The following is a 13,301-nucleotide window of genomic DNA, read 5'->3' on the forward strand; positions in this document are numbered from 1 at the left end:
CTATTCTAGGAACTGGGGGTGCATCAGTGAGGAAAAAAACAGACAACAAACCCTGCCCTTGTGGAGTTTGCATTCTAGTTAGAGAGAGGCAAGAGGCAACAAATAATAAACATAACAAGTAATTAATATCTAATATGTTAAAAGCTATTATGGAAAAAAAATAGAGCAGGGTATGATGGGTTGGAAGTGCTAAAGCAGAGAGGATGATGGAGTCAGATTTCATCATTAAACTGGCAGGACAATATTGAGAAGGTGACATTTCACCAAATACTGGAAGGAGTTGAAGAGTTGTTAAAAAAAAATAAAAATTAACCAACTAAATTTGAAGATATAATTGACTTTAATTAGCAATTTATTAATTGGCAGCATCCTATTTAGCAACTAGAAGGGCACTCAAAGGGGCTGTACAAAATAGGAAGGATTTTATAGGAAGAAGAGTGGGGCAAGGGAGCTATTAACAAAAGAAAAGATTATTCTTGAGCCAGGACATCTTTTCTTTGGAGGAAGAAAGTGGGATGGGTACTTCTCATGCAGATGGCATTTTCTTTCTTTGGGTGATGGAGAGGGCCCACAGGATAGATTGCCTTATTGTTACTTGACCAGAAAATGTCAGGCTAGTTGATTAAGATTATGTTTCTGGGGGAGGCTGAAAGTACGTTTAGATCAGGTATTATATGTAAGTTTGGTATCATGGGCTTTTAGCAAGAGTGAGGCCATTTGGGGCCTGTAGTTTTCTCTAACAGAGTTGAATATGAAGAAATCTGAAGGAAGAGCATTCAAGGCAGAGGAGATGGTAAGTTCAAAGACCACAAGGCAGGATCCTGCCTGATGAATTTAAATAATAGTTTGGAGGCCAGTGTAGCTGGAATAGAATGAGAGGAGAAGAGTGAAGGGAAAGAGTCAGAAGGAGCCAGATCAGCTAGGGTCTTAAAGACCTTTGAAGGACTTTGACTTTTATTCTGAATGTCCTGGGGAGACCCTGAAGGATTGACATATGCACAAAAGAGTCATAGGGGAATATCTTGACTGGAATTCTTTTTAAAAGGATCACTCTGGATGCTGGGTTGAGAATAGACTGTGGTATAGGAGGGGACACGGTAGAAACAGAGAGAGAATTAGTAAGTATTTGCAATTATTCAGGAGATTACATATTTTAAAAATCACTCTGGAAACAATGAGGAGACATGAGTGGAAGAGAATGCCACTGAAAATATCAGGATCAGTTAGGAGTCTATTGCAATAGCCCATCCATGAAATGGCTGAGACCTTCAGTAGTTCTGACCTGCATCTATAGTTATTTATACTAAAACACAATCAATTTTGCAGAAAGAATGAACAAATTGAAAGTACCAAAAATTAAGATCTAAGAAAAGGAAATGAACAGATATGCCATCAGAGGGTGTATCTCAACTTTGCACACATTCAAAACAATTATGAGTATCTTTAGCCTGTGACTCTAACCTAGTGCCCTGTATATAAAAGATGCTCCAAAGTCTACTTTTATACTTTCTTGTGCATAAAGGATTAATTGCTATAGGGATTCCTTGCATAAGCAATTAGAAAACTGGGTAAAATAGATAAAACAACTTTTCAGTAGGCAATAGACAGATCAGGGCTGTAATCTCCAAGAGAAGGGAAACAATGCAAATGTACTACATGTTTGCCCCAGATGACTGCCTGGAGACATTTTCAAACTGCAGCTCAAAGAGCAGGAGCTCAAACAGAACATGACAATCTCATTTAGTTGAAGAGACAGAGATCAGAGCTTAAGTCATCCATGGTGAATTGAATTTGTAGGTCAGAACTTTGGAGAGGAGGGAACTAAACAGAAAGAGAGCTCCAGAGCTCTTCAAAGGGGTCCCCTCAAGTCTGTGGCTAAGTATTAATCTGTACTTGCCTAAGGTACACCTCCATACGGCTGGAGAAAGAACTACCTAAAAGCAACAGGCTGAAAATTTGTCAGAAATCACACAGTAATTGGAATAGCTCACATTCCCATCACTCAAAGTAGATAAGCTTCATAATATACAGAGCATTAAGTGGAATCTTCAAGTGTCATGCCTTAGTGTTGGTGGGTAACTTAGGCCTGGAGTAAAGACTGTTCTGGACCTGCCACAAGATAACGTAAAAACAAGCTTCAAAGGGATAAAACTCATCTGCAAGGGCAAAAACAAAGCCCAACATCCTTTAAAGGAATACAACAATATCAGGCATAAGCAATGTAAAATTAAATGTCTGGAATCCAACCAAAAATTACTAGGCATGTGACAAACAAGAAAAATATGACCCATGACAAAGAATTTTATCGATTAATTGAAAGAGAACCAGAAATGACAGAGATGTTGGAATTTGCAGAAAAAGACACTAAAACCATCTTATGAATATGTTCAATGATGTAATGAAAAACAAGATAAATATCACATGATCTCACTCATTTATGGAATATAATGAACAACATAAACTGATGAACAAAAATAGATCCAGAGACAGAGAAACATTGATCAGACCATCAAACCTCAGAGGGAAGGTAGGGGAGGGTGGGTGTAAGGGGGAGAGATCAACCAAAGGACTTGTATGCATGCATATAAGCCTAACCAACCAATGGACACAGACAACAGGGGGGTGAGGGCAAGAGTGGGGGGGATGGAGGGGGCGGTATTGGGGGAATAAGGACACATATGTAACACCTTAATCAATAAAGAAATTTTTTTTAAAAAGAAAGGTGTTAGCAAAAAAAAGAGCACAATTACCAAAGAAAGAAATGATCCTATCTAATAAGGAGGGAATATGCTAATTGACTGCCCCACCCTCAAAGATGACAGCACCCAAAGCCAATAAGGAGGGAATATGCTAAGTGACTGCCACACCCTCAAACATGGCGGCGCCCACAGCCACAAAATGGCGGCACCCAGTCCCCTCAGCCCCGCTAGGGCAGCAGTCGCATGGCAAGGCAGGGCCCGCCCCCAGGGGGGCACGGCAAGGTGGGGCCCACCCCCAGCGGGGGCCTGGCTGTTCCACGCCTGCCTCCGGAGTCCCCCAGTCCCCTCAGCCCCCCAGCTGCCTAGGGCTGGCCCGAGGCGCAGGTAACCAGGGCCGGCCGCTTGTGCTGCTGGCAGTGGCAGCAGCAGAGGTGTGATAGGGCATCGCCTTCCCCTGATCGCCGGGTTGCTTCCTGTCCCTGAGGGCTCCCGGACTGTAAGAGGGGGCAGGCCAGGCTAAAGGACCCCCCCTCCAGTGCATGAATTTTATATTAAAAAAATAGAATATATGATATGAAAATGCATTGGGTAGGATTAGCATCCAATGAGACACTGCAGAAGAAAATATTAGTAAAAATATCAGAAACAGTAATAGAAATTATCCAAAATAAAATGTGGCTCTAGCCAGTTTGGCTCAGTAGATAGAGTGTTGACCTGTGGACTGAAGGGTCCAGGTTTGAGTCCAGTCAAGGGCACATGCCCGGGTTGCAGGCTCAATCTCCAGTGGGGGGGGAGGGCCATGCAGGAGGCAGCCAATCAATGATTCTCTCTCATCACTGATGTTTCTGTCTCTCCCTCTCCCTTCCTCTCTGAAATCAATAGAGGTATTTAAAAAAAAAAAAAGAAAGAAAGAAAATGCTTCAGGATGAAGAAAAGAAATAACAAAGGAAAACATGGAGCTTCAGGAATGAAAGAAGACAACAAAAATAATAATTATCTGAACAAATATAACATATTATTTTTATCTTCTTAAATTCTTAAAAATATGTGTGACTATTAAAAGTAAAAATCATGTGGAAAATGCTGAAGAATCTACAAAAAAAGTTACTAGTAATCTTTGAAAATGATATATAATTTGAAAGTTATAATTTATCACATAACTAGTAAAGGAGGAAAACCATATCATCATCTTAATGAACACAGAAAAGCATTTGATAAAATTCAATACTCATTAACAATTTAAAAATAATTATTAGAAGGGATCTTGTTTAATCTGGTAAAAGAGTTCTACAAAAATATCATACTTAATTGTAACATTTAAAAAGACAAAGATATTCACAATTGTCACTTATATTCATCCTTTTACTGCACATCCCAGCCAGTACAATGAGATAAGAAAATGAACAAATTCTGTAAAGTTTGAAAAGCAAAATAAAGATCTCTATAGTTAGCACATGACATATTAATATGCAACAACTCCAAAAGAATCTTAGATAAACTATTATATCCTATCTAATAAAAGAGTAATATGCAAATTAACCATCACTCCACTACACCCACAAGCCACGCCCACCGGCCAATCAGGAGCGAATATGCAAATAAACCCAACCAAGATGGCTACAGCCACAGAGAGCAGGAGGGAGGCTTGGGTTTCCCTGGCAATGGAGGAAGCCAAGCTTTCCACCTGCCCTTGCCGGCCTAGGCCTCCACTCCAGGCTACAAAGTTTCAATGATAGAAGATACATAAACCCAAACAGAAATGGCGGCAGTCACGGAGGTGGAAAGAGCAGGAGGCTAGGGTTGCCCCCGGTGATGGAGGAAGCCAAGCTTTCCGCACACCCTGGCCGGCCCAGGCCTCGCTTAAGGCTACAAAGTTTCAATTATAGAAGATACATAAATCCCCCCAAAAAATGGCTGCTGCCACAGAGCAAGAATAAGGCTTGGCTCCACTCCAGGCTACAAAGTTTCAATTGTAGAAGATAAATAAACCCCAGTTACCAGGGCCTCCTCTTGGGTCGTCAGGGGGCGTGGACGGCCTGCAAACCACCACAGGCCCCTTGCCCAGGCCGCCCCACGCCCCAAGGGAACCCCCACCCTGATCCGGGACACCCTTCAGGGCAAACCAGCTGGCCCCCACCTGTGCACCAGGCCTCCATCCTATCTAATAAAAGAGTAATATGCAGATTGACCATCACTCCAACACACAAGATGGCTGCCCCCATGTGGTCAAAGATCCTGCCCCCATGTGGACACAAGATGGCCACCACAAGATGGCCAGCAGGGGAGGGCAGTTAGGGGTGACCAGGCCTGCAGGGGAGGGCAGTTAGGGAAAAACAGGCTGGCAGGGGAGCAGTTAGGCATCAATCAGGCTGGCAGGGGAGTGGTTAGGGGGTGATCAGGCTGGCAGGCAGAAGTGGTTAGGGGCAATCAGGAAGGCAGGCAGGTGAACAGTTGGGAGCCAGCAGTCCTGGATTGTGAGAAGAATGTCTGACTGCTCGTTTAGGCCCGATCCCACCAGTGGGATCGGGCCTAAACGGGCAGTTGGACATCCTTTGAGGGGTCCCAGATTGGAGAGGGTTCAGGCTGGGCTGAGGGACACACACCTCTGTGCACGAATTTCGTGCACCAGGCCTCTAGTATATATTTAAAAGCCAAGTGACTGGAATGCCAGAACCACCAGAACAACTGGGTGCTTTGATGCGCACTGCAGCCCTGCCCCCCACTCTGATCAGAGGCATGGCCAGCTGGCCAACTGCCCATGGCCCCTCCCCCCAGCCGGCCAACCTCCCATGGTCCCTCCTCCCCCGGCTGGCCCAGCCCCAATCAGGCCTGATCGGGGCGGGCCAGCCAGATCCTACCCATGCATGAATTCGTACACCAGGCCTTTAGTAACTAATAAATAAATTTAGTAAGATCACTAGATAAATAGTAAATATATACACAATCAATTTCAATTGTATACAGGAGCAAAAGCAATTGGAAAAATAAATACTCTTATGTAGAGGGCTGCCTGGGAAGGCACATGGGCATTTCTTTAAATTGTGGTCAGCTGAGCCTGAGGCGACTGGCAGAGCCTCCTCTCGGTTACGCCCTCCCCAAGTAGGTGGGTGGGGGGGCGTGTTATCAGTACTGACGTTTTACCTTTGTCCAGGTGCTGGGGAGCGGGCTTTGACATGTAAATCCAGGCAAGCACCAGGAGTACTAGGGCCTACTCAAGAATGCAAATAAGCTCCTTTGATCCTAAGTTTTGGTGATACTTCCTGGTATTTGGGGGTATAAAATGAACACGCTTCGTGGGCTCCGGGGATCCCTGCCTCTCCATCAGAGAGGATGGTGTCCCACCTGGCTCCCAGCTTTGTTTCTATTTTTCTATCTGGTTTCTTTCTTTTATTTCTTAATCCCCAGCTCCTCCACTCAGAATCGGACCCGTTCCTTTTCCGTGCTGACGCAGAAAAGAGAGAACACCTCTATACTCTTAGTAATTGTATCAAAAATTGCCAAATAGCTGAGAGTAAACGTAACAAATACCATGAAAGAACTCTACATAGAAAACTATGAAGTATTATAAGATATATTAAAGAAAACCTAAATAAATAGAGCTACAAGGGTTGGCAAATTGCAACCAGTTTTTGAACTATCCATGAACTAAGGATTTTCAGGTGTTTAAAAGGTTGTGAAACATGAAGAATATGTGACAGAGATTGTATAGAGCCCAGAAAGCCTAAAATATTTACTGATTCTTTATAAGGTTGCTGACCCCTGAAATAGAGGGAATATATCTTTTACATTGGTTAGAAAACTCAACATTATAAAGATGTCAGTTCTCTTCAGGTTAATCTGTATACGCAATAACTCCAAATCAAACTCCCAGTGGTATTTTCTTTGGAAATTCATAAACTGATTCAAAAATTATTATTGAAATTCAGAAAGCCAAGAATAGCCAAGCCAATTTTTAAAAATAATAACAAACTTGGAGGTCTTATACTGCTAAATATAAAGACATATTATAAAACTATAGTAATGAAAACAATATAATACAGTAAAACCTCAACATAATGAACTAATTCGGGCAAGGGGGTATCCATAAGCCAAAAGTCCATTATAAAATGAACCAGGATTTCCAAATGTGTATGTTAAAAAAGTGATGGAGAAGAAAACCCATTTTAAAAATAAGCACCCAGAGCGGAGGGGAGGGGAGGGGAGGGGAGGGGAGGGGAGGGGAGGGGAGGGGAGGGGAGGGGAGGGGTATTTGTCTGAAACCAGGAAGAAAGCTGACATCTTAGTCTCAACCACCTGGGTTGTATTTGGTGCCTAAAGCGGATCCATTTATTTTATAATACTGTCAAGCCCTATTTCAGGGCCAAGATATGAATAATTTGACTCTTTAGGGGACAGCACACAGAGAAAATAGAAAAGAGATGTCTTAGAAAAGAGAAATAAACCAAGTTTGGGCATTTTTTTAAGACAAAGAGCTTGGTGTGGTACACCTGTAAATTAAAGATGAAGTGTTTTGCTTATAAAATACCATTCTGCCATGAAGAGACAAATGTTTTTACATATTAAAAGTAACAGCTGCGTTATTTAACTCAACAGAGAAAATAACATGCAAAAACACCATCTCAGGTAATCCTCAGAAAGGTGGCTATAAATGGTAAACTTGTGACAGCCAGAGTGTAATAACCTGCATCATCCACTGAGTGGTCTTCTGTGGTCAGCGGGGGAAGGAAATGACGGTCACACAAGCACTCCCCTGAAATGTCCAAGCCTGGCATTGGTCATAAATGCTGAGAGGATAAATCTGATTCCACCTCTTTAGCATCTGACATCTACGCTACCTACTGTAAGGGGGTGAGGGGAAGGTTTCAGGGAGTGAAAGGGATGAGGAATATTTCTCTTGATTGCTCATGCTCACGCTGGTTGTGCTGTTCTACAAATTAACAATCACCCTAATGTTCTAAAATAGCAAACGCAATCAAAGCTCACATTCCCTGAAGTTTCAACTGAAATCACTAGATCATACAATTTGTATTATGAAGTCCAAGTTTATATATAAGGGTTACTTAAAAATGCATTGATGACAAGTTTGGTAATCCACTGTATTCTGTTAACAGTTTATGCTTTCTCCCCAAAAATAATCACTAAATTCATAAAGGGTGAACCTAAAGGACAGAGCACAATGTCATAGGTTTAAATACCTTTATTTGGAAACTAAGATACCCAATCTGAGGGCTGAATTGTCTGCATTTGTTTTGAAACTTGTGTATTTCTAGCACATCCTTAGGGTACATAAAAGTACAAAGAGAATGCTAACCCTACTACAAATTCATTTTTTAAGGGCTGCTGGATATTTTAAAAGCATTTATGTGATTTTCATATGCTAATAATAAAGCATTCTGGTTATTAATTCAAAGAGGTAATGTAAGAACCTCAACCATGCAACATGGCTGATTTGTTTATTTCTATAGTATAAAATAAACAATCATTTTTTTAAAAATCTACATCCAAGAATTTTCAATCAAACTGTTCTTCTTGTCCATCATTCAGCTATAGCATCTTATCCTAAACATATGTAACCTGGCTAGAGTGAACTCAATATGTGGAAACTTGCACCCACAATTTATATACATTTAGGGCATAACTTCATTTTACCTATGAGATCTTCATTTGAGATCTTCATTTTAGAGAAAGATTCACAAGGGAAAAAAGTTGTAAGAAGTTTCTATTATATTCTTAAACTAAAACTCAATTTACATATAATTTCTCAGAAATACATCTGAGTAAAATGAAACATATATCCAACTCCCCACTCTTCCAACAGACACTGACATGGCCATTCCCTCTCTTCACTCAGGATCTTCAAATGCCCACAATCAGTGAGACAGCCCTGACCACCCTGTATAAATCGGTATCCCAGGCCCTGATTCTCTCTCCTCCCTTACTCTGCTTTGACTTTCAGAGTATTTAGCACCATCTGACAGATATCATAGTTCTTTTTTGTTGTTGTTGTTGTTGGTACTTAATTTTTGTCTTCTCCGCTTAGAATATGACCACCTTTTGGGCAGAGTCTCCAAAGAATAGCTCCAGCTCCAAGAACAGTCCCTGGCAAAGAGTGGGCATTCAATAAATAACAGTTGAATAAGTGATAAGTATCACCAAGCAAGTGAAATAAAGTCTTATAATCGAGGATGAAAGATGTTGAACATTTTCTTTGATGTCCTAGACTAGGAAGAAATTATTCGCTGGGGGTATTGATAACTGTATCAATATGGTGTCTTGGAATCGTTTTCCATTGCATTAGAAGCTTGGGGCAGATTTTTTTAGGTGCTAGCCATCATCCTTCCCCATTTTAAATCAATAGGAATAATTAACCTAGTACAGATATTTTTAAACAATAAATGTATTAAAAACTGAAATTTCTTAATGGTGGCAAAAAAGAATCTGGGATATGGAATAAATCAAATCTCTCCAAAAACAGAACAGCTCTTTGATTCAGGTGCAGTCCATTCTCACTGAAGTATGAAGTTTTCTAGTGTTTCCCTGTGGGAGTTCTGACCTCTAGCTGTCAAACATGAGGTGATGAAGCACTTGTCCTTATTATTATGCACTTTGTGTGGGTAATGGATGGCTTCTTTATTTTCTGGAAGGTAGGACTTTGTTTATGAGTCACCTCTGAAATCTGTTTTCTTTCTTGGGTGGCCTTTCATTGTGCTCTATTGTAGCAACACCTATTCTTCATCCTTGTCATGCCTGGAGTAAGGGAGCATTTTAGAAAATGAACCTGTACTATACTTTACACCACAGATTATATGCACCCTATAATTTTTCAAAGTGTTCATATGTACAGTGTTAGGTGGTTTGTGTTTATGCTTCAGAGAGCAGTTCCTGCCCTCTGACACTCCTTGTATCAGTAATTCTCGTTCACACTATCCACTAGGCCAGCCGTGGGCAAACTACGGCCCGCGGGCCGGATCCGGCTATCCTATCCGGTTCTCTTGCTCTCCCCTCCGCTCCTTTACTTTGAATTTATATTAGTTCACACAAATACTCCATCCATGCTTTTGTTCCGGCCCTCCGGTCCAGTTTAAGAACCCATTGTGGCCCTCGAGTCAAAAAGTTTGCCCACCCCTGCTAGGCAGACAGAAGAAACAGATCCAGAATGGCTCCCTTCCATCAGAGAGGATTCTGACTCGACAAAATGGGCTCTCTGGCCCTTAATAGACTAACCCCAAAGGACTGAGTTCTTATTTCTGACCCCATGGAAAAACCTTGAAAAACCACACTGAATCCATAGGAAAAAGGAGTCACTTCTAAATGAGCCAAACCACAGGAAGTTCATTAGACTAGAGTTTTCCAGTGTGTCCTGTTGGATTCTGAATGTAATTACGATTGCCACCTGTAGGACCGTCAGCTCAGGCTGTTATGCTGCCAGCAGCAAAGAACTCCCACATCTTGGTGACTTACAACAATAAGGTCTATTTCTTATGTAGCATGTTCAAAAGCCAACTTCAGCCCTGGCTTCTTCACTCCTAGCCCAGGCAACAGGCACGGCTCCTTTTCTGGGCATGTCAGTCTGTGGCACAGATAAAGAGTAACAGCTCTTACAGCTTTTTTCAGCAGTAGCATGTGCCACCTCCACTCACATTTCCTTGGCCAGAGCAATCTATGGCCAAGTCCAACATCAGTGGGTAAGACTCTAACGCTTCTGCAGGACGGGAGCAAACAAGGAGGTACAGTGAATAGTTTTGAATAATAATGAAATCGACCATCCCTGTGACCTAAAATCCTAAATGGTTTAGGTCATGGTTGCTTGACCAGTATGGGAGTAGTCACATACCCCTTTGAGAAATCTGATGAAAATTACAGAACATGTCCCCAGAAAGAGGTACACACTTATAAACCTATCTCCAGAAATATATGTGTGTGTGTTGTGTGTGTGTGTGTGTGTGTGTGTGTGTATCCCTACAAAAATTTGCACATAATTTTAAGGGTCAGGCACTTCCTGAATTCTATGCATGAACACCAAACCCAGAATAATAACTCTTGTTTTAGAGAGAAAATGTCTTCATAGATCATTAAACAACTGCCATTTGTCAACAGGAGGTCAGCTTCCTCATTCCCTCTGAAATTAGAGGGGAAATCCCACACCTAGGTTCTCTGCAAACTATCTGCTATGCTTGCCCTGAGATCACTGCCCTCCACACGATTGACCAAGTGCATTGAAAGGGGACCACATTGCCTTTACAATGTATTTTCTTCCTGTTTAAATTGTCCACTGTTTTGTAATAGCACTTTTTTCTTTTACTATTTTATAAATCATAAATATATATATAATCCTAAGTAATACTGAAACTTAGTAATATGAATAATATTACTAAGTAATAATACCCTAGTAATAATAAATAAATCATAATGCCGTATCCTAAGGCAACCACACATTGTGGTCTCTCTCTCTCTCTCTCTCTCTCTCTCTCTCTCTCTCTCTCTCTCACACACACACACACACTCACACACTCACACACACACACACACACACACACACTTGGATATTTGTGGCTCTCTTGATGGAGTTGAGGATCACACACAACAATTAGCTTTTTTCTAAACTCTAGCAAAGTCCTTAAATGTGGCCAACAATGAAGACTGAATGAGGGACCCCAGTGGGAGGGGGTAAGGCCATTCTCACTCTACCCAGAGAGTAACATTACCAAGGAAGCTTGATATGAGGGCACATGGCCTGCCATAAATATAACAACATTTTACCAAATGTAAAGTAAGGTGGAATCAGCCACCTGTTAATGTAACACAAACCTGACAGAATTGTCAGCTGCATCTTTGTGAAAGCCACTGTCCTTTATGCTGTGGTTTGGGCTCCCTTATTTTTTAAATATTTTAAAGATTTATTGATTTTTAGTTGTGCTTTGGAGCCAGAAATCCAAATGAAGTTAAAGTGTTTTAAGAACATGCATGAAACCAGGGAAAGCATGAGTAGGAAGACAAGGCATGGGTCATCTAGAGAGAAGTTGCATATACTGTAGTTCTGGCTTTCTGACCTGCGTGTCTCTCTGTGGGGTCAGGTAACACATGGAGCAAACAATTTTAATTTGAAAGAAGAAAACACCTGGACATTCTATTACTTCAAACTTCACCCTGGAGCAGCCATGATCAGAAGTGCTTCTCCAGGATGTAGAGTGGGGGGCTCAGCAAGGCTTGCCCGTGTCCAGCCTGGGCTCGGCTCAGCCTATGACAGCCTAGTGCCACTCTGTGTGCCAAGGGCCCTGCTGCACAGGCCTGGGGGGACTACAGGGTACAGTGCTCTGAGGGGAGAAAATACCTCCCATGTTCTCATCTAAATAGGCTCTCACCTTTCGATTTCTTTTCTTTCGGGGAAAGGGAGCCACTCTGAACGTGTTGTAAAATCTTACTGAGAATTAAAGCTAAATAACTTCACCTTGGAATTTATCCCCAATCCAAAAATGCTTTCTGTTGGATTCCAAATCTCTATTTGAATTTTACGTACAACTGAATGCATTGCTTTAAGAAAACCCAACACATAATATCCTGATTAGGAGGTGAGAATTTGCTTTACAAAAACTTTCACTAAAGGTATCTTTAAATAGCAACCTTCTCTGAATGCATTTAATCATAATTTATGGAGATATAATGTACATGTTCGTACATAGTGAAGATCGTGGGAAAGTACAACCATCCACCCATTATCTGGTTATATCTTTGTTCCTTAAGACTTTGCTAAAACATAGGTATCAAAACAACAAACACCCTCCAAGTTTAGAGAATGGCCACACTGTGATCTACAAAATAAATAGCTCTTTTGAAATAATAATAAAAGGAATAATATTTGTGCAAAACATACAACAGTATAAATGTTATTATTTTCTGGGAAATATGGATTAGCTATTATTAATTTCATTTTAATGGATTTAAGTATCCAAACCACCCTACCTGCTGCAATTTTTAAAATAATAATAATTGTGAAATAATTAAAAATGAAAACACATGTAACAATTTTCCCATATGGTCCCACTCTAAATCCCATTTTAATCACTTCCCCATCTATATCCCTCAATGCCTTGGAAATACCCCATACCAGTTATAAATGCTATGTCAGCCCCAACCACAGTACATGCCAACCCTCTCTACCCTGTTCCCTTTTGTCAGGGCTCCGGGAATGAATGGCTATAGAATAGGCTCCATAGGGTACCTTTCAAGCTTTTATAGACCACGAGGAAATGAGTCTCCAGATAATGGGCCATTTTAATACTTCAATTCCTCCAATTCAGACATTCCCATTACAGAGATGTCATGATTAGAAAATCCAAACAAAGAAAAATCATTTTACAGTATTTACAACTGTTCCCTAATACTCTAAAATGTCACATAACCCTCCCGAAGGTTTTCTTTCTTATGGGCAACACATGCTGCATGCTGACATCGGCTGAAAACTGGGGTAAAATACAGCGAGTGGGAGGGATGAGAAGGCTTATCAGAGAGAGAATGGAGCCCAGAAAGCTTGATTAGCAATCACTTCTACCTTGTAATGAGTTTCTCCACCAGCAGGGGTGAAATTGCATGCCAAAAGTAACA

The sequence above is a fragment of the Plecotus auritus genome, assembly GCF_963455305.1.
Source record: "Plecotus auritus genome assembly, chromosome: 2".
Lineage (NCBI taxonomy): Eukaryota > Metazoa > Chordata > Mammalia > Chiroptera > Vespertilionidae > Plecotus > Plecotus auritus.